A 25,373-nucleotide genomic window follows, 5' to 3' on the forward strand; every position below is an offset into this window, starting at 1 on the left:
AGTTGGAAATTAAGAAAAGATTTCATGGGGGTAACTAGCATGGATACACAGCTACTACCCTTAACAGAAGGCATGGGGATTACTTAACCAATTAGCTTACATGATTTTGATGCAACTGCAGCATCGCTCTCCAACAGCGAGGAGTGGGGTAGAGGAATTGGATTCAAATAGCAGCCAACACTGGGCCCTGATTTTTAAGGTCCAGGGTACTGATATGCAGACAGGAGAAAGCACAAGACTACTTCTACGGCCAAGTTTAAAAGCAAAGCACATTCAAGCAGAAGCATTGTATGAATTATCAAGAAGGCTGCTCACCTGTAAAAATGTTGCTAGCAGTAATTTTGGTATGGGTTTGACAATTGCTTGGTTTTGATTGTTAATATTACTACCCTTAACATAATGCCTGGGGTAACCTGCATGGAGCAGCAGTTACTACCCCTAAAAGAAACATGGGGGTAACCTGCATGGAGTGGCAATTACTACCATAAGAAATTTTCTGGGCAAGCAAATGTACCATTTGATCTTTTTCTGCCATCGTTACTATGTGTGTTACATTATCTTCAGAGATATAGCTGTGTAAGTCTGGTGTAGCAAAAATAACAAGAGGGAAGTGGCAACTTATAGTCTAACCAACTTATTGAGGCATGAGCTTTCAAGGACAGAGTCCACTTCATCAGATGCATGAAGTGTAATACAGGAGGTGAGTAAAATATACATGATGATGGGTAGGATGGGTCTTCTGTACCCTTTCCTTCCTCTACCTATTATCGTGTATATTTTACCCACCTATACTACACTTTATGCATATGATGAAGTAGACTCTGTCCTCAAACGTTCATGCCTTGGTACCAGAGGTGGAAAGGAGAGGCTGGAGCAGAAAGTAAAATTATAAAGTAAAATAAATGCATAGATGGTAACTTTTAAACAGGTGCACGGGTGCACATGTGCATGCATTTGTTGACCCATGCCCAAAGACGCAACCATTTTATAACATGCACATGTATATGCGAGCATGTTATAAAATACCCTGGACGCGTGTACAAGTGTGCACAATTTATAATGGATGTGCGCCTGTGCGCGCTAATCTCATATCTACATTGTATTTGGGCAACCTTTACAAGGGATACGCATCGATGCCATTCACCATTTTCCAAGTTCGTTCCCAGTTTGCCCAGTTTAGAGATAGGACATGCAAACCCCCCTAGTTTAAGAGATTTCCTTCCTCTCTGTTAACCTCGACCCTTAAAACCCCACTGACCTCCCTAAATTTTTTTAGCACTTATACATCATCCATAGCAGAAGTAAAGTTACGCAACAGGAGACCATGGCACGTGCCAGTGTGCATATGTATTACACGCAAATTTCAATTGTGAATCTCGGAACACCCATGGCCTGCCCAGACCATGCCCGCACCTCACCCCTTTTCTAAATTTGTATTTATGTGCGTAGCAGGAGATACACGCGTATATGGGTGGCTTATAAAATCAGCTTGGCACACATTGGCCTTACACATTCATGTATCCCCTAATTGATGCACGCGTTGGGCTTTTAAAATTCACCTTATAATGTCTTACTATTGTCAGTATTGCAAACAAAATCAGTGCATGCACATTTACATAACATATTTGGATTCTTATACTCTATAGGAAACAGAAGAACATAGCATTATACAAAATGAAAAATGTATTAGCATTGAAAATTAAGAAAATTCGTTTGGGATCCAAGATGGCTACACATTGCGAGTAAGAGTGGAGCGGTGCCCTGCTGCTGGTGAAAATTTTTCAGTTCTTTTGCATCGATATGCCTCCAAAGAGGAAGGGGAAAATTAGGGTATTCCCTTCTACATTCCCACCTTCAATGCCGATGCAGCAGGAAATTATCCGGTTCCTCACTTCGTCAGCTTTATTTATTTATTTATTTATTTATTTATTTAAAGGCTTTTATATACTGGAGTTCATGTACTCGTACATACCGCTTCGGTTTACATAGAACCAAAATTGGAAAACTCCAGGAGTCGAGGAACCCTTGGTGCAGGAAACTGAGAGGGAAGTTTCAGCACCGGAGAAGACTACACTGAGCCCAGATCCAAGGCCAGCCCCGACGCAAAGATCAGGGTCGTTGTTTCAACCTGATGCGTTGAACGAGGAAACCTCTTCCGGGTTGCTGGCAGAGACTCCAACTTTGACTGCAGCCTTACAGGCAGGACCAGCAATTGCGGCTACCTCGGGTGAGACAATCATCATGGGAACATCGAGAATCGGACTCGAAGAAGGGGCTACAGGGGTAAGTCACAATAGTAATTTCCTGCAGTTACAAGTGACTACCCCAGAAATAAAGCCCCTAATGATTCCTGAACGCCCTGAGATCGTCATTATGGCCGCATTATGGGACTTAATGGTGGGGATGACAACCACGGTAAATAATCTGAGTGTGAAAGTAGAAAGTTTGGCGTCTCAAAATGCTCTTACTTCGTATGATGCTCAAAGGAAACTAGAACAGATTGCAATGAAAGTGATGACTTTGGAGAAGAAGGAGCGAGAGAACTTAAAATTTAAAGCTGCTGTTGTAAAAGATAAAGAATTTCTTGCCAGAAGAGTGGAAGCTCTCGAAAATCCTTCTAGACATTTAAATATCAGAATTTTAAATTTTCCCCATATACTGGGTGAAACTCCCTATGTTTCTTTGAAAAGATATCTTCAAGAAGTTCTTGGTTTCGAAGAAATTAATTTACCAGCAATAAATAAATGTTATTTCCTTTCTAAAGTTGTTTCTGTTGCGGTCCCAGTCGCGGCAGCCGCAACTGGGCCCTTACCTCCTTGGCCCCGGTCCATCTCCGAGGGTCTACGGCCTGTTTCGCGGCATCCCCGCGGGGGGGACACCACCGAGAAGCCCTGCCTGGACGCCTTCTCCCTAGGCGCACGCGCGCGCAGTCCGTACTTATGAAGGCTGTTTCCTGCCACTGGAAGCTCCGCCCTATCGATTACATCAGACACCGCGGCCTATGTAAGGCTGCTGCGGAGCCCAGGACTTTGCCTTGCAATGGGGTTCCTTGCGGTTCTCAGTTGCTCCGTGCCCCGGAGTGCGCTATTGCATTAGCGACTCCATTCCTGCCTGAGACTTGTGTTCTCTCCGTGCTCAAGTCTTGCTTTTGTCTGGCTTGCTTGCAGTAATCTGTTCTGCTTCCGTTCCAGCTTGGTTCCAGGTTCCAGTAGCCAGTCCTGCTTCAGCTCCTGTCTGGTTCCAGTAGCCAGTTCTGCTCCAGCTCCTGTCTGGTTCCAGTAGCCAGTTCTGCTTCAGTTCCTGCTTGCTTCAGTCCTAGCCTGCTTCAGTTCCTGCCTGTCACCAGAGCCCTGCCTGCCTGCTTCAGCTCCAGCTTCAGTGATTGCCTAAGTCCCAGTGGTTGGACTCCTACAGGCTCCTCCCGGGGGAGTACCGGCTTCCAGGGTGAACCTCACCTTCTGCTCCTGCCTGGTATCCACCTCCCGACCTGTCACTCTCCAGAGACTATAGTACACCTCTCCCCAGTCTCTCACAGGTTGGCCAAAGGGTCCACTAAACACTTCACTCACAACAGTTTCTACAACAAATAGAATCAATCTTCAAGACAACTTGACTGAAATATTAGAAAGTTCATCAATAGAAGTATTAGACAGAGGTACTCTACTGGTTTCACTTATATCTTTGGTAGATGTTCAAAATATAACGAAAAATTATTTTAGAAAGTTCCCAACCTCTTTTCTCAATGAAAATGTTAAAATTTTTCCAGACCTTTCTTCTATAACACAAGAGAAGCGCAGGGATTTTTAACCCTGCGCCAAGAAACAATTTCATTGGGGTATTCCTTCAAGTTAAAATTTCCTTGTAAATATGTTTTAAAGAAAGGTTCTGAAGTAAATGTATTCTTCACTGTTGAACAATTGAAAACTTTTTTGCATTTAAAAACTCCTATCACTTTATCTCCCATAAATGTGTAAAGATTGAGAAATAGCTGATAGACGTGCAGTAATTATCTTTATGTTAATTCTGATGTTACTTATAAGTAAATCTCTATATTTTCAGATCTAACGCAACATAATTATATTGATTTCTGGATTAAGAAAGGAAGGGAAGTTTAAATTAATTACTTTTAGAAATGTATCTGCTGAGAAAACCTTATCCCTTCTTTCTGTTGTTTTTCTGTATTTGCAAAATTTGGGGCGGATTTTAAGAGCCCTGCTCGCGTAAATCCGCCCGGATTTACGTGAGCAGGGCCCTGCGCGCCGGTGCGCCTATTTTACATAGGCTTACCGGCACGCGCAGAGCCCCGGGACTCGCGTAAGTCCCGGGGTTCTCCGAGGGGGGCGTGTCGGGGCGTGTCGGGGGCGGTCCCGGTCATCGCGGCGTTTTCGGGGCGTGTCGGCAGTGTTTTGGGGGCGGGTACGGGGGCGTGGCTACGGCCCGGGGCGGTCCGGGGCGTGGCCGCGCCCTTCGTACCCGCCCCCAGGTCGCGGCCCGGCGCGCAAGAGGCCCGCTGGCGCGCGGGGATTTACGCCTCCCTCCGGGAGACGTAAATCCCCCGACAAAGGTAAGGTGGGGGCTTAGACAGAGCCGGGTGGGTGGGTTAGGTAGGGGAAGGGAGGGGAAGGTGAGGGGAGGGCAAAAGGAAGTTCCCTCCGAGGCCGCTCCGATTTCGGAGCGGCCTCGGAGGGAATGGGGGTAGGCTGCGCGGCTCGGCGCGCGCCGGCTATACAAAATCGATAGCCTTGCGCGCACCGATCCAGGTTTTTAGCAGATACGCGCGGCTCCGCGCGGCTCCGCGCGTATCTACTAAAATCCAGCGTACTTTTGTTTGCGCCTGGAGCGCAAACAAAAGTAGGCCTATTCGCGGAGTATGAAAATCCGCCCCTATGGTTTTTGTAATGTTAAAAATCGATAAAGAATTAAAAAAAAAAAAAAGAAAATTCGTTTTTTATAATTTATAACAAATACTACCTCACCATATATCTCAGTTCAATTCAAGAAAAATTTCAAAATTCTCACCTAAATTCTGGCCAGAATATTAGCTTAATCTCTCAGTTTAATCTTATGTGATTATAGAATATTTCAGATGAAATTCCCTGCAGTCCAGAAAGTTGATAAAGCAGATGCAGATGCTTGGGATCCAGCACTCCATCTAGATACAGGGTTAATTGTCTTCATGGAGATGATGTGCAGACTCTCACAATAAAAATAAATTCTCATTTCAATTTCATTCTCTATTCTTTTACAAATAATTTCTAACATTCTAGTTGCCTTTTTGACCACTGTTGCACACAGAGCTGAAGATTTCATGGTATTATCCACAAGGACTCCAAGGTGATTTTCCTGGCTGGTGACTCCTAATAGGGGGCCCAACATTTTGTACCTATAATTAGGATTATTTTCCCCTACGTGCACTTCTTTGCACTAGTCAACATTAAATTTCATCTACCATTTAGAAGCCCAGTCTCCCAGACTCTCAATATCCTTCTGCAGTTCTTTACAACCATTGCCATTTTAACAGCTCAAAACAATTTTGTATCATCTGCAAATTTGGTCACCTCACTCGTCATTCCTTTCTCCAGATCATTTATGAATATGCTAAATATCACAGGTTCCAATACAGATCTCTGGGGCACTCCACTAACAACCTTTATCTATTTGGAAAACTTATCATTTAGTCCTACCTTCTGTTTCCTGTCTTTTATCCAGTTACCAATCCACAATTGACACTTCCTCCAGTCCCCTGATCTCCCAATTTCCTGAGGATTCTCTCATGAGGGACTTTGTCAACTGGCTCACCTTCCTCTGCAGTTTATTTACACCCTCAAAAAAATCTAGTAAATTGGTAAGGAAAGGCTTTCCTTTGCAAAACTCATGTTGATTCTATCCCATTAAACCATGTCTATTTATGTGGTCAGTAATTTTGTTTCTAAGAATAACTTTGGACATTTGGCATGCTACAGATGTCAGGTTCACCAGTCTATAGTTTCCTAGATCACCCTTTTTAAAAATTGGTGTCACATTGGCCACCCCCCAGACTTCTGGTACTGTGGCAATTTTTTTAATGATAGACTGCAAATCACCGGAAACAGGTCTCCAGTTTCATTTTTTAGTTCCTTCAGAACTCTAGGGTGGATACCATCTGGTCCGAGTGATTTGTTATTCTTTAGTTTGTCAATCTGAGTTATTATATTCTCCAGCTTTATAGTGATTCTATCTAGTTACTCAGACTCATCATCATCAAAAATTATTTCTGTTGTAGAATTCTGGTGATGCCCTTCAGCTGAGAAGTTGCAGGAGGGAGCAGCTCTGATAGGGCCTGCTTATTTACCAGCTAATTGGACCTTCTGCAAGCTTTTTCATTACTATATTTGCTCCTGGGACTTTGTACATTCTAGGTTTGCATTGACCTAGAAGATCATCCTTCTATTTTTCTGTTTTTTGATAATGACGACTTGGGCTCTGATGACCCCTAAAGAAAAGACCTGCAACTCTGACTTTAAATTGGCAGCAATGGAGGAGAAATCTCATGTGGATTATAAGAATGAACTGGTTTGAGATATTTCAAATCAATTTCTGTTGTTTTAGTAGACTGGGGAAAATCCAGTCTTCCTCAGATGAGATAAAAGAAGGATATGATAAGAATGCAATGAGAATTGCTGAGATTGAGCAGATGGTGCAAGTTCAGAAAATGGCACCAGAACAATTTGCTCAGCAATTGCATATTCTAGAAAAAGAGAATGAAGGCTTAGAATTAGAAGATCAAGAAAACCGAGTCCGTAGAAACAACAACATAATTGGACTACCGGAGAGCGTGAAGGAAGTCTTTCCTAGACTGGTAATGTTTAACATCTGTTTTATATACATCCTGTTATACCTTTTTCACAATTGTTAAGAAAAATTACAACTTGAATCTTGTAAACTGTTATGATGGCTTCACCGAATGACGGTATATAAAACTCAGCAAATAAATAAATAAATCCTAAAATCTTTGGGCCTGTCACTGGAGACAGAGCCAGTGATATTAGAACGCATGCGTCAAGTGAGCCACATGAAACACAGATCCTTAACATTGCAATTACAGCAAAAATTATGGCCGCTTATAAAAAGAAGAATGACTCTTTGCTATAAAGTAATCATAAAAATTTTCTTTTTAATGATTATTCTGTTAAGGTGTCTGAAAGCAGGAGGGCACTAACATCTATATGCTCTGAGCTACATAAACAGGGCATAACATTTTCATTGCAATTCCCTGCTAAATTACAGATTTTTCAAGATGGTAAAAAAAATTGTGACATTAGCAAAGGAGCAAGATACAAAGTTTATGGACACACTAAAAGGCTAAGATAACTGAATCATTCAACTGGCACTTTCCCATTTATTTGTTCAAAGACAATGAGTTTGGTATGTTCTTGAAAAATAAATGGCAGCAATTTTTAGTCAATAATGCAACTTCAGATGTTATCCCTGATATTTCATGGGTTGCTGGGAAAGTTGTACTTTGAGGAGAGATCATATCATATATTCCCGATTTCAGCTCACTCAATAAAGTATTTTTTTTGGATAACACTTAAAAAAAATTGGTAGTCTTTCAATTGGCTCTTGGAGCAATTTAGATTCGATCGGTGGTTTTCTGTCCAGGAGGTCTATACAGTTTGCAGTTATTGGCCACAAGGCACATCTCCAAGAAGTTGAAGCAGGTAGTTTAAAAAACGATATGGTCCCTTGGAGCACAGCATTATTGCTTTGTGTTTTGGTCTGGTCTTTTTTTCTGCCATTTGGGCTATGGTGTGCAGCTGTGTATGAATATGGTGTACATGTTGTTTCTGTCTGGTGCCAAGGTATTGCAATCATTCCTTGCTGGATGATATTAATGTATGCACTTCATTCGCCAAGGATGTCTAGGCTGAGGGACAGCTCGGTTTGATATTTTCAAGATATTATACATAATGTAATTGAAAGCTTTTTCTTATATCCTTGTTCTTGAGATAGATAATGGAAGATATTAAATTATGTTCTCTTAATGTAGCTGGGGTGCATTCACTGGTGAAAAGGAAGAAAATTTGTTTTAAAAAGAAAGAGCACATGTTGTCTTATCTGTAGAGGAACATAAAAAGCTAAAATGTGATTGGGTTGGACAATGTGTATTTTCAACCTTCTCTGCTAGGCAATGAGGTGTTCCCATTTTAATTCATAAATATTTGCCTTTTGTTATTGAAAAATCAATTACTGATCCATAAGGGTGGTTTGCCTTTGCTAGAGGATCTTTGTCTAATAAAAAATGTCTTTTGTTAATATATATGCTCTCCTTTCACAGTTGGTGATGATAGTTAGTCAGTTCCCTGATCATGTGAATATTCTGGGTGGGGTTTTCATTTGATACCGGATCTATCTGTAAATGCTAAACCTAATAGAGAAATGAAAACAGTTAAATAAGGAATGGGTCTACGATTTCTAAGAAAAGCATTACAGCTTTTGGATATCTAGAGAACTTTACATCCAGGAGAGGAAGATTTCACTTTTTATTCCTCACCACATAATTCATACTCGTGTTTAGATTATTTTTTGCTCTTTTTTTCTTTTTCCCAAAGTTCAAAGGGCTGATATTGGAGTTCTTACTGTTTCCGATCATGCTCCTATCACTTTGGTTTTCAACTGGGGAACTGGGCTTCTAAATCATTAACGCTAGCAGCTGCCACTTACTCATTTGTCCGTTGTGCCCGTACCTTAACAACCTTTTGTCATTGCCCACTATAATAGTAACCACACATACTCTATCTTTTGGTATAAAATGGCCGCAGCTTTTATTTTTAAACACAAAATAATAATTTTTCTGGATACCCAAGCCGGTAGTATGTTTTTTACCGCTGCCCGGTGCAGGAACCAAGCAAGGCAGCCTGACTCTGTGGGCCCCCCGCCTTGTTCCTGAGCAAGGGGGCCATCGCCTTTTCGCCTCCCGGTGCTGACGACTATCCCGCTGTCATGTGATGTCACCAGCACCCCTTGTAATCTGGCCCAACCAATCCGGGTACCTGCCAAAACACGAGGTAGGAAGGACCCTTGCCTCATGTCCCCCCACTAATATATAAGTTGCGGCTTTTTTACCTTATTGTCTTGAGCCTCAATGGCATCCTGTAGGGTATTATTGAATATGTCGTATCATATATCCGACAAGTGTATTCCGAACGGTCTGAATAACCCTAGGGACATATCATCAGCCCACTGATGTCTTATCTGATGTCCCCCAATTTTTTGTATCCATAACCCGATTTGTTGATTTACTTTTTTTTCTCCCATGCCCCCATAATTTTTATTCTTTCCATTTTGGTCTCGGTTTGCTATCTGACCAGCATACCCCGGCACTCGGGTATAGCTCCAATATCATGGCCAGGTCACTTTTTACCTTTTTTACCAAGCGCTTACATGTCCATGAACACAAGTCATTGCCCCCCAGATCCAAATCTTTTTTGAACCCAGCTATACTAACTGCACTAACCACATCCTCTGGCAACAAGTTCCAGAGCTTTATTGTGCATTGAGTGAAAAAGAATTTTCTCCGATTAGTCTTAAATGTGCTACTTGCTAACTTCATGGAATGCCCCCTAGTCCTTCTATTATTCGAAAGTGTAAATAACCGAGTCACATCTACTCATTCAAGACCTCTCATGATCTTAAAGACCTCTATTATATCCCCCCTCAGCCGTCTCTTCTCCAAGCTGAAAAGCCCTAACCTCTTCAGCCTTTCCTCATAGGGGAGCTGTTCCATCCCCTTTATCATTTTGGTTGCCCTTCTCTGTACCTTCTCCATTGCAACTATATCTTTTTTGAGATACAGCGACCAGAACTGTACACAGTATTCAAGGTGTGGTCTCACCATGGAGCGATATAGAGGCATTATGACATTTTCCATTTTATTAACCATTCCCTTCCTAATAATTCCTAACATTCTATTTGCTTTTTTGACTGCTGCAGCACACTGAGCCTACGATTTCAATGTATTATCTACTATGACGCCTAGATTTCTTTCTTGGGTGGTAGCTCCTAATATGGAACCTAACATCGTGTAACGACAGCAAGGATTATTTTTCCCTATATGCAACACCTTGCACTTGTCCACATTAAATTTCATCTGCCATTTGGATACCCAATCTTCCAGTCTTGCAAGGTCCTCCTGTAATGTATCACAATCCGCTTGTGATTTAACTACTCTGAATAATTTTGTATCATCCGCAAATTTGATAATGTCACTCGTCATATTCCTTTCCAGATCATTTATATATATATTGAAAAGCACCGGCCCAAGTACAGATTGCCTGAGGCACTCCACTGTTTACCTTTTTCCACTGAGAAAATTGACCATTTAGTCCTACTCTCTGTTTCCTGTCTTTTAACCAGTTTGTAATCCACGAAAGGACATCGCCTCCTATCCCATGACTTTTTAGTTTTCGTAGAAGCCTCTCATGAGGGACTTTGTCAAACGCCTTCTGAAAGGTATTATGAAACTTTCGCAAAATCCTTGGGCTATTTTATGTGCCTTTTCTTGATTTGGGTATATGTCCAGCCATGGTTGAATTGCTTCGAATCTGATGGGTAATGGTGCTTTTTGAAACTGTCCCTTTTCAAGTTGCTTTAGGCTTACTCCCCATCGACTGCTTTTTTGGATATTTTGTCATTGGGTGCAGTGCTGCACATGCTGTGCACACGTGCTTAAATTTGCAGTCCGGAAAGGTACATGTTGACTTGTTACACTGCCAGTATGTGTTATCTTGTCCGTGTGCCTGCCGTGCAGCATGCCTGGCTGGTGATGTCCTCCGTATATTCTTTGCTCGTATTCCTTGTTCTGTGGATTTTCTAGTCATCTGTTGTATCCAGAGACCAACATCCTGCATTCCCCATGTCATGAACTGATTCTCCTCCATTTTGTCCTGGAATTTCTCATCATAGTTGAGCCATGCCCAGCCCTCGTGTTCCTGGTATGGCTGTAAGATGTTAACTGCATATCTCAACATAGGACCATATTGCGACGGGTCACATTGCCCGACCACGCTCGTCATGTACAGAAAAGCCTTTCTCCAGTTCATTATGGTTTTTGGAAATTTCATCTCCTTGTCCAGGGTTGATGATACGGATTTCTGTTTCTTCTCCCTTACGATCTGTGCCATCCATGCGGAATGGTAAAGATATCTATATACTTCCTTTTTTTATTTTCCTCCTCAGTCTCCTTGGTACGCCTTCCCATAGTTCAGACAGGGTGGTCAGAGCTGGTAGGCCCCTGGACTCTTTCTTTAGTGTGTTTGTAGTTATGTGGTGCTTGCTGCTGCTGGAGGAATCGGAAGCCGATGTAGAGGCAGAGCTGTCAGTGCTAGAACTCTACCTACGCTTGCGCTTCGCCCTGTGTTTTTTTATCGGCAATCACCATTGCGTGTTCCGCCCCTGCAGAACCAGCCTTGTGCTCACTAACCCCTGACTCACTGGCATTGCTGTGTTCATCGTGTGACATTTGTTCTACCTGGCTGGTAGATGGCCTCTCATCATCGTGTCTGCTTTGCTGCTGCATCGCTATATCGCTATGCCGTGTTGACTCGTCATCTTCCTCTATGGCTGTTGCTAGGGGACTAGTAGGTGACCCATCAATTTCGACAACATAGTCCTCTGCCGGCCTCCTTGATGCATTTTGGTCAGCTCCTGGTGCAGGCCACTGAGCCTGACTTATCTCGTGATTGGGAACAGCTCCCTGTGGTGGTGTTAGCCAATACCACCAAGACAGCTGGTAGTAGTGTCGTCTGTTACTTCCTCCATACCGCCCTCCTTCCCATGGTCTTCCCTCCTGGTCTCAACCAGGAAATGGGCCAGAGGCGGTACTCTCCCATGGTGGTCTAGGGTACCAGCCCTCGTCATCATCATACCGAGTATCTTCTATTCCTGCATCCGAGTGGACCTTGGTCCCAAGTAGCCTCACTATGCTCAGGATACACCTCTTTGCTGGTAGACCTTCATTCGTTGCTCCCACTGGCCTGTGGCTGTGCGTTTTCATGTGCTCTCTGTCATGCTGCATCTGTTTCTCTCTCCCCAGTGTACTGCTGTGGTGGCAAAACAACTTCCTCGTCTGTCACAACCTCCTTATTAGTGGTGCATGCCACCATGTCGCCACTTCCTTGCGCTTCTGCGTTACTGGTTGCCTGCTGTTCCGTCTCGCCCCGACTTGATCCTCTACCTCGAGTTGGTCCCCTGCCACCTCGGCTTCTACCTCTAATCCTCGCCGTTCTTATCCTTTTTCCATCTTTCATGCTGCATAGTCGTTGCTATATAGTTGTTGCGGGCTATTTGATAACTTTCCTCTCATTTTTCTTGTTCCCTCCTCGCTCTGCTCGTCCCACTCGCATTTTCCTTCCTGTTTTCCGCCTCCATCATTCTGTGTGCTGCTAGATGACCCAATAAAGTGGCTCACCCGCGACTATAGAAAACTGTAAATAAATTATCAATCTCTTCATTTGTTATTAGCATTTATCACCTATTTACCATGATTCTCTGCATGCATATCCTCTTGCTGCTTTGCTACCTATCCTGGATCCACGGGGCGGGTTGGCCCTCCCGTATACTTGTCGGGTGGCATCTGCTGGTCCCTTCCCACCCTGTTTAAACTGGAAGGCCTCCATCCCTTGCCCTTTCGGACTCTGCTATTCCCTGCACCCACTCCCTTTGGCCCCCGATTAGCTCTTGCTGTATGCCTCATGCTGAAAACCCCTGGTCCCATCTCAGTTATTTCATGTCGCTGATCGCCAGGGATATTATTATTTTATTTTTATATATATATATATATATATATATATATATATATATATATATGTTTTTTGTTTTTTAATAAATAAATACAAAACCTGTTTATTTATTTATTTATTTTATTGCCCGAAGTCACCTGAGCATGGCCCTCCCTATCCTGGGGGGAGGGAGGGAGGCAGAAACTATGTATACCATCCCCCCCCCCCAACTATATAGAATATCCCCGGGGATTGAATTTTGGTACTTTAGGTATTTTCCTACCCACAACGGGCTTGCATAAGGTTAGAAATAGCAGCAGTGGGGTGCGAACCATGGATTCTTGGGGCATTGCCTGCCGCTCCGACCCCTAGTCTACTCCGTACACCTGACCCGGTCCACCCAGTAGGCCTGTTCTAGGAGGGCCTCCCCTCCCCCAACTAGGCCCCGCAAATGGGAAGACAAAATAGTTCCTACCCATGAACACCCCCCACCCCCCCGACCAGGTCCTGAAAAATAGGAAGACGAACCTCTCCCTACCTATGGCAAGAACCCGGCTGCATGGAAGCCGCTTGTCCGAGAATCCCCATTATTCCGCCCATAACTTTTTTTTTTTATATTATCCCGGGTAGGGAAAGAAAGGGGATGGGGGATGGGTACAGAGAATTGAGAAAAGGAAGCAATTAAACACTTTTCCAAATTGATTATTATTATTTTATTTTTTTTATAATACTTGCAGTTTTGTTGAAAGGTTTCTTGCGCCTGCTACCACGTGTCCTCTGTGCCTGGGTGAAAATGTGCTCCGGGCCTGCCTCCTGTGTTCAGCACCCACCCTTCACTGAAATCGCAGCCGTCGCATACAGCAGGAAGGGATCCTGAGCCCGTGTCGGCTTCGGATGGTCTCCCTGGCTTCACCTGAGCTGGTATGCAGCCGCCTCTTGTCGAGATGAGTGCCGCCTGCCCGTACGATGGACGTCACCTCCCAGTTGCGGATCTTGCCACCTTGATGCTGCAAGGCTAGCCTCCTCCTCACTGACTTGCTGCTCTCGGTTCGCTGGCTCGCAGAGATACCTTCCACTCCCGTGCTGGCTAGACGTCCGCTTCTACTGCCGCTGTAGGAGTGCGATCCTTCCTTTTTTCCTGCTCGATGGAAGCGCGACCTTTCCTCGTGATCGAGCGATCCAAAAAGGATAGCTTACAGCATGCCGCGGCCCTTTAAGGGGCATCATCAGCTGGTGCTGCCGGCGCACCCTTACGACATCATAGCCCCAGGTCGGGGCTATGAAGTCTCTTCATTTCCTCCCTTCCTTGTCAAGGAAGCAGGTAGGATGGGCAGGGGATTCCTTGGCTGCCCCGCTCTTCCTTTGACCGCCCAGCTCCCATACCCCCCTTTCTGGCATCCGTCCCCGTGCGCGCTGCCGTTAAGGGTGGGCTCCGGCCATGCGGTGCCGGGCCCACCTATTTAACTGGCACTTTCCCATTTATTTGTTCAAAGGCGAAGAGTTTGGTATGTTCTTGAAAAATAAATGGCAGGAATTTTTAGTCAGTAATGCAACTTCAGATGTTACCTCTGATATTTTATGGGCTTCTGGGAAAGTTGTATTTTCAGGAGCGATCATATCATATATTGCGCATCAAAATAAGATTAGGAATTAATAACTCCTACATTTGATACAACAGCTCCAAATGTTGAAGCAACAACATATCCTAAATCCAGTTCTTGAGATATGGGAAAAATTACAGTTGGTAAGGAAAAGAAAACATTTTTCTTTTATATCACAGCGCACTAAGGTCTATTAGAGGATTTTGTGCAACAATGTTTAGATATGCAACTAAGTCTAGTAAATTACTAGCCAGGCTGGTTGAAAGTTCTTCACCACTTCATGTCATTTCACATATGATTAATTCTGCAGGGGAACAGGTCAGAGATACAGATCATATCGCTGAGATATATATGGAGAATTATAGTAAATTGTATGCTGAGTCTGATGTTTCATCTGAATCTAGAGAGAACTTCAAAAACTTGCCATTATTGCAAATATCTGAATCCCAGAAAGAGATTTTAAATGCACCTATCATTTTAGTAGAATTGGATTTGCTTGTGAGATCTTTGAAACTGGCGAAGCCACTGGTGCAGATGGATATGGTTCTGAATTTTATATAATGCTATGATGTGATCTGATTAATACTTTGCTACAATCTTATAATTATTAATTACAGTGCATAACTTTTTTATTTGATGCAAATCAGGCTACTATAGTTGTTTTCCCCAAGAAGGGCAAGGATCATTTGAAGTCAGAGAGTTATAGAACTATCTCCCTTATAAATGTGGGCATAAAAATTCTGGTGTTAGTTTTGGCTGATAGATTCAGTGCAGTTATTCCAGATTTAGTGTACACAGACCAAGTGGGCATTGTCTGATGATGTCATGGTGTATGTAATGCTCACAAACCTATTCATACTATATGGGACAAAAATTTCAAGCATCTACTATATACAGGTCCCATGGCAAGGATATTAATAAATGGTCATTTATCAGCTTCCTTTGTTCTCTTACTGATTGATTTTAAAAGCCCTATGCATGCCGAAGTCAGGAGATAGACACATGACTCGGCGTGGTGCAGGATTTAAAAACCTGCGCAGGTACATGCATATTGTTGCATGTACCTGCGCAGGTGGACCCTTGGCCTGGTGCAGGATTGGACCCTTGGCCTGGTGCAGGATTGGTACGGCCCTCTGGTCAGATCCAGAGAGCGCCTGCCACCAGGAGGCAGAGCACACAAGGAGACAGAGGCTAGCTGGAGCTTCACCAATAACAGTCCGGGGTTTCCGCAGGTTGAGGCCTTGGATACCCGGACCACCTGGACTTAGGTGGGCCTCCGGTGGTCTCCCGGAGAGGAATCAGAGAGGTGTGCTCACCAAGAGCAAGAGTGCGCAGCTGATGCTGAGTGACTGGACTAAACCAGAACTGGAAGCTCCGGAGACCTCGGGAAGGCAACAGTTCAAAGAGGTCCTCCAAATGAGACAGGCAGCGCCTGCAGGTCTAGCCACGTGGAAGCCGCGGTTGTTATCCAAGTGCATAGGCCTGGTGGCGGGGGTCCGAAGAGAGTGTCCAAGTGAAGCGCAAGGGTCAAAGCCAGAGTATCAGTCTAAGAGAGGTCAACCAAAGCAGGGGTCAATACCAAAGTCAGTCCATGTGTAGTCGTCGCAAGCGAAGGTCAGTTCCAGGCGGCAGACAGAAGAATGGTCAGGCAGGCAGAGGTCAGTTCCAGGCAGCAAGCAGAAGAATGGTCAGGCAGGCAGAGGTCAGTTCCAGGCAGCAGGCAGAAGAATGGTCAGGCAGGCAGAAGTCAGTTCCAGGCGGCAAGCAGAAGAATGGTCAGGCAGGCAGAGGTCAGTTCCAGGCGGCAGGCAGAAGAATGGTCAGGCAGGCAGAGGTCAGTTCCAGGCGGCAGGCAGAAGAATGGTCAGGCAGACAGAGATCAGTACCAAGAAGTCAGTCCGGATAGGTACTACCTGGGAAAGACAAAGGAGCCGGAGACACTGAAACAGGAGACACTGAAACATGAAGGCAAACTCACTACACCAACGGTGTTGACCCGATTGCCAAGGCAGGGATCAGGGTTTTGAGCCCTGCCTTATATATGGAGCCTCATCGATGTATCGGCATGCGCCTCCTGGGATTTTTCCGCGCTACTCCCTTTAAGAGTAACGAGGTAGGTCCCGCACATGCCTAGGGGCGGGGCTGATCTTGCCGAAGACGCAGAGCCCCAATGGGAGCTCTGCTGTGAGGCCTGCAGGGACAGAGACATCAAGGGAGGCCACAGTGAGCGATGGGGACGCCGGGGGTTTGCGGCAGCAGGCAAGCCTGTGCTAGTGGACGGTATAGCCAGGTAAGCAGGCCCGGTCGTGGCATCCACGCGACCGGGATGCACAACACATATCTCCAGGTATGCACACAAAAATAATTTTCAACAAACGGGGTGGGGAAGGGTATGGGCAGGTTGAGTGCCCTATATAATGTATTATATTCACTGTTTAAATACTGCTCTTTTATTTTAAGTTTACCTTAGAGATTTTCCTTAATAATTGTCACCGCTATTGGATCTATTATTGTGAACTTATGGAATAGAAGAAGTGTTTAGTTTATTTCCTTTTGATATTATTTTGCCTTTATTTGTACTTTTCTTTCTTACTCTTCTTTCCTTTTCTGATTCAAGATTGTTTATTGAAAAATTGTTGGAAAATGTATAAATAAAGAATTTAAAAAAAAATGCCTCTTTCACCTAAATTTGTAGCCATGCCAGTAATCATTTGACCTTCGTTCCACCTTTCTTAATGCATGGAATACATCTGGACTGCGCTTCTAAGATGGTATTTTTTTAACAATGCCCATGCCTGTTGCACATTCTTAACCTTTGTAGCTGCCTCTTTCAGGTTTCTTTTAACTATTTTTCTCATTTTATCAAAGTTTCCCTTTTGAAAGTTTAGTGCTAGAGCCATGGATTTACTTACTGTCCCCCTTCCAGTCACTAATTCAAATCTGATCATATTATGATCACTACTGCCAAGAGGCCCCACCACCGTTACCTGTCTCACCAAATCCTGCTCTCCACTGAGAATTCGATCTAAAATAGCTCCCTCTCTCATAAGTTCCTGAACCAATTGCTCCATAAAATTGTCATTTATTCCATCCAGGAACTTTCTATATCTAGCATGTCCTGATGTTTCACTTACTCAGTCAATATTGGGGCAATTGAAATCTTCCATTATTACTGCATTACCAATGTGGTTAGCTTCCCTACTTCTGCTGTGGATGGCATGTAAGTTATAAGACAAATCAAAATAGGATAGTCCATGGGATTTAAAGGCTCGGGCTTAAAAGGGTAAAAGGGAGGCTTGTTAGCTAGGGGGATTTGGAAGTCCTCTCCTTTACTGGGGCAAACTGGGTTCAAACTGGGAATAGAGGTAATTGCCTCAATCCGCTTGACTAGTAAAATCCCCCATAATGGGCACATGGATTGATCATATTCCACCGTCTAGAAAGTTATGGTATGTACAAATGCTTGACTGGACCTTATTAGAAAAATTAGATGCAAAATCACTCAGAAGAAGCTTTCTATCCAAAAGTTGGCAGCATGGTATAAAAAGTTGTCTTGTCTTGTTTCCTGTCTTGGCTGCCTTAGCCAATGAATGTAACTAGCTTTATGCTCTGTTATGGTTATTTTGTTTCCCTCTGTAGTGTTACATTCAATAAAATAAGTATTTTTTAAAAATTATTTGTGGTGTGGGTATGACCATGATATCCTCCATTAGAACACATAGAAGCAAAGAATTCATTTAGTTTTTCTGCTATTTCCTTGTCTTCTCTGACCAACCCTTTTCCTCCTTCGTCATTTAGCAGCCCAACTAACTCCCTCAAAGGCTTTTTGCTTTGAATGTACTTGAAAAAGTTTTTGTTACTGGTTTTTACCTCTATGGCAAGCTTCTTTTCAAATTATATCTTAGTCTACTTAACTACTTTTTTTTATATCTAACTTGCCAGTGCTTATGCTCCTCCCTATTTTTCTCATTTGGGTCTGTTTTCCATTTTTAGATTGTTGCCCTATTGACTTTAATTGCTTCTGTTATCTCACTATTAAACTAAGCTGGCAGTCATTTGGTTTTTAATGCATGGAATACATCTTGTCTGGGCCAAGGATATTAATTTTAAACAGCGTCCAGACCTCCTGCAAGTTTTTCACCTCGTAGATTGTGCCTTTCAGTTTTTTCTAACAAATTTTCCTCGTTTTATCATAATCTCGTTTTGTATAGTTAAATGATACTGCAATAGTTTTCCTTAGCATTCACCTTCCACTGATTATGTCAAATTTTATTACATTATAATCATTGTTGCCAGGTGCATCCTCTACCTTTATCTCTTGCACTAGGTCCTGTATTCCACTAAGAACTAGATCCAATATGTTTCCCCTCTCATCAGTTCCATGGCCAACTACTGCATGAAGCAGTCATTGATAGCATCTAGGAACTTTACCTCCCTTGCATGTCCTGATATGGCATTTACCCAATCTATAGTTGTGAAAGTCTCCTATTATTATTGTGTTGATCATTTTGCTAGGCAATCTAGTCTCTGTTAGCATTTTGCAGTCTGTTTCCTCAACCTGACCAGGTGGCAGGTATTATATCCCCACCACTATACTCTTCCCTTTTACCCTTGGAATTTCTATCCATAAGGATTCCAAATTTCAGTTTGTTTCCTACAATACTTTTATCCTGCTTGACTCTATTCTATCCTTAACATATAGAGCCGCCCCTCCATCAATTTTATCTCCCCTGTCATGTCAGTATAATTTGTACCTAGGTATCACACTGTCCCATTGGTTTTCCTCCTTCCACCAAGTTTCTAACATGTCTATTATGTCTATATTTTCCTTTAGTACCATACATTCTAACTCTTTCATCTTATTTTTCAGACTTCCGGCATTTGCATATAAACATTTTAAAGTAGTCTTATTTGTATTTCTATTTTTATATGTGTAACCCAGGCACTTCTCAGGTTACCAGTATGCCCCAGGTATTTAGAATCAGTCTATCAGAAAGAGTAGGATGGATCCATCATACTGGAGTATCCATTCAATGGAGGATCCATTCAAATGCAGAACCTCCTTCTGTGGAGTTTGGAATGGCCTGTCCACTTTATTTATTCATTTATTTATTTATTTATTTATTTGCTTTTTTTTTTTTCTTTTAATATACCAGTGCTCAAGACCAGGTCTTATTGTACCGGTTTACAATAAACTAGGGGGGTAAACCAGTTAACACTGAAAGCGAAAGTTACATTACAACAGGGAAAGTGGAACAGGGCTGTTAGAAAAAAGGGATAGATTAACGATTTCTAACTGGAGAGCAGTGCATGTAAGCAGAGAGCTATTGCTTACATGGTAAAAAATTATATACAATTTTACACAGTGGAGTCGATTAGGCAAGTTATATAGGAGCACAGTTAGCAGAAAACAGTTCCTTTGTGCGGCGGAAAGGGGATGCAACCATGGGGTGTTGGTCCGTGTGGGTTACCATAAGGCTTCTTCAAGGATATGCTTGGGCGAACAGCCATGTTTTTAATTTTTTTTCTGAATGTGATATGACAATGTTCACTTGAAACAGTATATAACCATGCCCTTGATACAACTTGGGCGGCAGTTCTTTGAGTTGTGAACAGTGTTCAGAGGTAGAAAGGAGTTTGGTTTCTGTTATTTTACAGATCCATCCAGTTTTAGCCAAGCAAGCCCTATTTGGTGTCCTAGCCAAGGAGGATTTCTGCCCAGCCAGTATACAATCTGTCTGGTGGGAGATCTGAGTACATTTGTTAGACTTTTACCTTTTCAGTATAGGGGCTTCACTGGAGCCTTTTCAGCTTCTGGACTTAGTGCATGGGGAACCCTGGGTCTGGGCCTGGCAGGTTAGGGAATACCAGGCCCCCATTGTCTCAGTGAAGAAGGGGGTGGCAGTGACCAGTTGTGAGGTACCCCAGAGTTATCCTCAGTTTGTAAGCCTAAATTCAAGATCCATGTTGGAAGTTTTGACTGTTCTTCTTTCCTGTTGGGAGAATTGAGAATCCTGCTCCAAAGGATTCCTCCCATCAGGGATTCAAAGGAAAGAACAAGGACTGCATAAGAACAGATAAGGTTCGAATCATCTAGCAGTGAATAAAGACAAAGCCTATCATTCAAAGGACATCCATCTGGTAATTCTTCAAACCCTGGACATAAGAACATGCCATACTGGGTCAGACCAAGGGTCTATCAAGCCCAGCATCCTGTTTCCAACAGTGGCCAATCTAGGCCATAAGAACCTAGCAAGTACGCAAAAACCAAGTCTATTCCATGTTACTGTTGCTAGTAATAGCAGTGGCTATTTTCTAAGTCAACTTAATTAATACCAGGTAATGGACTTTTCCTCCAAGAACTTATACAATCCTTTTTAAAACATGGCTATACTAACTGCACTAACCACAACCTCTGGCAACAAATTCCAGAGTTTAATTGTGCGTTGAATGAAAAAGAACTGTATTTATTTATTTATTTATTTATTTATCTTACAATTTTGCATACCGTCATTCGCAAGAAAACATCATAATGGTTATTTATTTATTTATTAGCTTTTATATATCGACATTCGTGGGTACATCATGCTGGTTTACAATATAACTGAAGGAGGAAATTACAAAAAACCAGAGTGGGGGGAGAGGGAGCAGATAGGAAGAGAGAAGGGGTGAGAGAAGAGAGGGAAAAACAGGAAGAGGAGAAAACAGCAGAAGAACATAATAAGTAGCATTGCAAATTATACACTCAGTAAGGGACTGTGTATAACCTTGTATAAATTGTACACTCCAAAAAGTATTATATACAATAATATACATTATCTTTAACTAGTACATACAGGGGACACTATATATGACATTACAAATTATGCATTCAGAAAGGCAACTATATAGAGACTAGCAGGGCTGCTATAGGGAAAATTAAGGTTTAAAGGATAGTGAAGGGGGGTAAATAAAAGGGGTATAAAAGGGTTACTATAGGGAAAAAGGTAGGGTTTAAGGACAGGGGAAGGGGGAAAGGGGTATAAATGGGGGTATATAAGGAGGTGCAGAGAAATGGGAGACAAAACACAGTATAATTAAAGGAATAAAGGAGAAGGCTATGAGTACGTTAATGACAAGGGCTCTTTCTCTGAAGGAGTAGAGGGAGCAGAGGGACTACGTTGGATCCGGATCAGGGTAGGCCATTTTAAAGAGCCATGTTTTAACCCCTGTTTTGAATTTCCGAATGCATGGTTCTTCTCGGAGCTAAAGTGGCATATTGTTCCAGAGGGAGGGTCCTGCGATGGATAGGGCTCTTTCTCTGGTGGAAGTGTAGTGAGCACATTTAAGGGAAGGGGTATAGAGGGTTCCTGAAAGTGCAGTTCTAATAGGACGATTGGAGGAGCAGAATCGAAGAGCATCCTCAAGCCAGGAGTGATTGTGGTTGTGAAGGGAGTTGTGATTAGTTTTTGTTACGCACCCCGTCCGCGCCCGGCCCGTGCACAGGCCTGCTCACTTCCATGGTTCCATGGCAGGTCCCGGGTCGGCCTCCCAAGCGGCAGCTGCAAGCGCTTCCAGGCCTCGGTGTCCTGCGGCGGCGGTCGCCGGGCCTTCCACTGCGCACCAGGCCTCACGCCGGAGCTTGGAGTCCTCGGCTGTGTTGGCCACGCATCTACGCGCACATGCGCGGACCACCTGGCCTCTTGTAGGGCATGGGATGGGTCCTACCTCCACGGCACGCCCTGATTGATTCCCTGATATAAGGAAGTCCCTTCTTGTACTTCCTTGCCTTGGCAATCGGACTAATTTCTCTAGATTGTCACTGCGTCTGAACCTTGTTTCTGCCTTGTTCCAAGTCTTGTTCCAGGATACTTCTGTTCCAGTTCTGTTCCTGTCTTGTTTCTGCATTCTAGTGCTCCAGCGTCCTTCTGTTCCTGTTCGTCTGTCCATCTCCCCAGGTAGTACCTCCAGACTGTCTCTCTGGTACTGACATTGGCTTCCTCCTTGACCTGCCTGCCTGCTGCATGCCTTCTAACCTCGGCCTGCCTGTGACCTCATCTGACCTCTAGAGCCTGACCTGCTTTATTGACTTCTCCTCGGACTAACCCCCCGGACTCTGACCTCTGCCTGCTTCACCATGTCTCTAGATTCTGGCTCTGTTCCTAGCCTTGTCATCACCTACGGTCTTCTGGTCCTCCTTGCTCCATCTGACCTCCAGTCTCAAACCTGACCACGCTCCCCTTCTGCCTGTGGGTACACCAGACTTCCATCCTTCCAGGAGACCCTGCGAGGCCCACCTAAGTCCAAGCAGCCCAGGTCCCTACGGGCTCTTCCCGGGGGGACCTCGGGTTTCCAGTGGTGAAGCTCATCCTAGCCTCTGTCTCCTCCAGTGCTCCGCCCCTGAGGGAAGTTGCTTCCTAGTCCTTACCAGGGAGCCATTCTCCACTGCTCCAGGACAAGGGTCCACCCCCAAGCACAACAGTTTTAAATGTGCCACATGCTAACTTCATGGAGTGCCCCCTAATCTTTCTATTATCTGAAAGAGTAAATAACTGATTCACATCTACCCGTTCTAGACCTCTCATGATTTTAAACACCTCTATCATATCCCCCCTCAGCTGTCTCTTCTCCAAGCTGAAAAGTTCTAACCTCTTTAGTCTTTCCTCATAGGGGAGCGCTTCCATTCCCCTTATCATTTTGGTCGCCCTTCTGTGTACCTTTTCCATCGCAATTATATCTTTTTTGAGATGCGGCGACCAGAATTCTACATAGTATTCAAGGTGCGGTCTCACCATGGAGCGATACAGAGGCATTATGACATTTTCCGTTTTATTCACCATTCCCTTTCTAATAATTCCCAACTTTCTGTTTGCTTTTTTGACTGCTGCAGCACACTGAACCGACGATTTCAATGTGTTATCCACTATGACGCCTAGATCTCTTTCTTGGGTAGAAGCTCCTAATATGGAACCTAACATTGTGTAAGTATAGCATGGGTTATTTTTCCCTATATGCATCACCTTGCACTTATCCACATTAAATTTCATCTGCCATTTTGATGCCCAATTTTCCAGTCTCACAAGGTCTTCCTGCAATTTATCACAATCTGCTTGTGATTTAACTACTCTGAACAATTTTGTATCATCTGCAAATTTGATTACCTCACTCGTCGTATTTCTTTCCAGATCATTTATAAATATATTAAAAAGTAAGTGTCCCAATACAGATCCCTGAGGCACTCCACTGCCCACTCCCTTCCACTGAGAGAATTGTCATTTAATCCTACTCTCTGTGTAGCAGCTTAGTATTCTGGCCATCTGGAAAAGGGAGTTCTGCCATCCAAAAGACACCCTGCCCACCTAGTGACTCTATTTTTTCCAAGCCCCAGAGGGTAGAAGTTCCCCTGGCTCTGGCATCAGACATTCCTACACAGATTGAGGAAAACCCTGTAAAGAACATATTTATGGTGCTGTGGGCCAGTATTGTGCCAATTTCCAACTATTTGCAGCAGTCAAGATATATTTTGGCACTAACACAAAGGTTCCTTGGACTTTTTGGCATATCGTGCACAAACACAAAGTAACAGAATTTCCCTAACCTAGGGGATTCTAGAGGGAGAGTTAGTCACTCCGCACCGGGAACCGAGAGGACTCCTTTCATCCCCCAATCAAAGCGCCTATAACCTGGGAAGGAAAGGAAGTTGGAGAGCTAGCCCAGATTCTTCCCCAAAGGACTTAAAAATTCATTTATGGTCCCATTGGAGTGCAGTCCGCACCCAGGGATGGGGTTACATATGTACCCACAACCTGCTTATTATCAGATGATACACACAGTATGGAGTCATTTTAATTGCATGCTCTGTATTTAAATACATCTGGCCTTTCTCAGCTTTTGCAATCACCTCTTTATCGGAACATTCTAAATTTCTTGGTTTTGCCAGTATCCTTGGAAAATACCTCCCTCCAATCCATGCATTGCTGAGAGACTGTCAGCTTTCCCCAATGTTCTAATTTAAAAGCTGCTCTATCTCTTTTTTAAAAGGTTGCGCCAGCAGCTTGGTTCCACTCTGGTTCCTGCACCATCAACTCATCCACACATTGAGACTATGGAAAGTGGCCTGCATCTCGGGTCCTACACATGAAATGGGGAGCATTTCTGAGAATGCAATCCTGGAGGTTCTCCTGGTCGGCGCGGCACCCACCGCATCCGGAGCCGATTGATCACGGCCAGCCATGCGGCTTGGAATGCCGTGGTCCTGCCTTCAGCGGAGTTCTCACTAGGTGCGCATGCGCGGAAGGCTCTGCCTCTTAAAGGGCCCAGGGTGGGAAACTCCGGGCCAGCCCTCTCCGGTAACGTCAAGATGCAGGGCTATATAAACCAAGCCTCAGTCCACTATTGGTTGCCTTTGCAACAGGTCATCTCCTCGGAGTGCTAGCTGCTGCTTTAATTCCTTGCCTGATTCCGGCCTGAAGTCCTGCTCCTGATCCAGCTCCTGATCCAGCCCCTGATCCAACTCCTGATCCAGCTCCTGATCCAGTTCCTTCCTTCTTCCTCCTGCTCCTGTGTGCTTTCTTGGCTTGATCTACTGGTACCGACTCTTGGCTCGCTTCACGTCTCCCTTGTCTGCTGTCCGTCTTGACCCCTGGCCTGGTTCCTTCGCTTCTGCTTATCTGCTGCCTACCTCGGACTCTCGGACTCTCAGACTGAGCTCTCATAGTGCTTCTCTGCTGCCTGTCCTGATCTAGACTTCTGACCACGTCTCTGCCTTGCCTGTCCTGTTTCACCTAGGCAATCCACACCTACGTCTTGCTAGCCCTGGCACCCAAGGGCTCAACCTGCGGGAAACGAGGGCTGGTATAGGTGAAGCTCCAGCTGAGTTGACCTTGCCTGGTGACGGGAACTACATAGGGCCGCCCCTCTGTGGTAATACCAATCCCCGTCCCGGCTCAAGGGTCCACAAACATAACAGATTACAAAGGCCATGGACCCGGTGGACCTGTCTGGGCTGCAGGCCATTCCAGGCTTGGCACAACGC

Source organism: Rhinatrema bivittatum, chromosome 6 (assembly GCF_901001135.1).
Source record: "Rhinatrema bivittatum chromosome 6, aRhiBiv1.1, whole genome shotgun sequence".
Lineage (NCBI taxonomy): Eukaryota > Metazoa > Chordata > Amphibia > Gymnophiona > Rhinatrematidae > Rhinatrema > Rhinatrema bivittatum.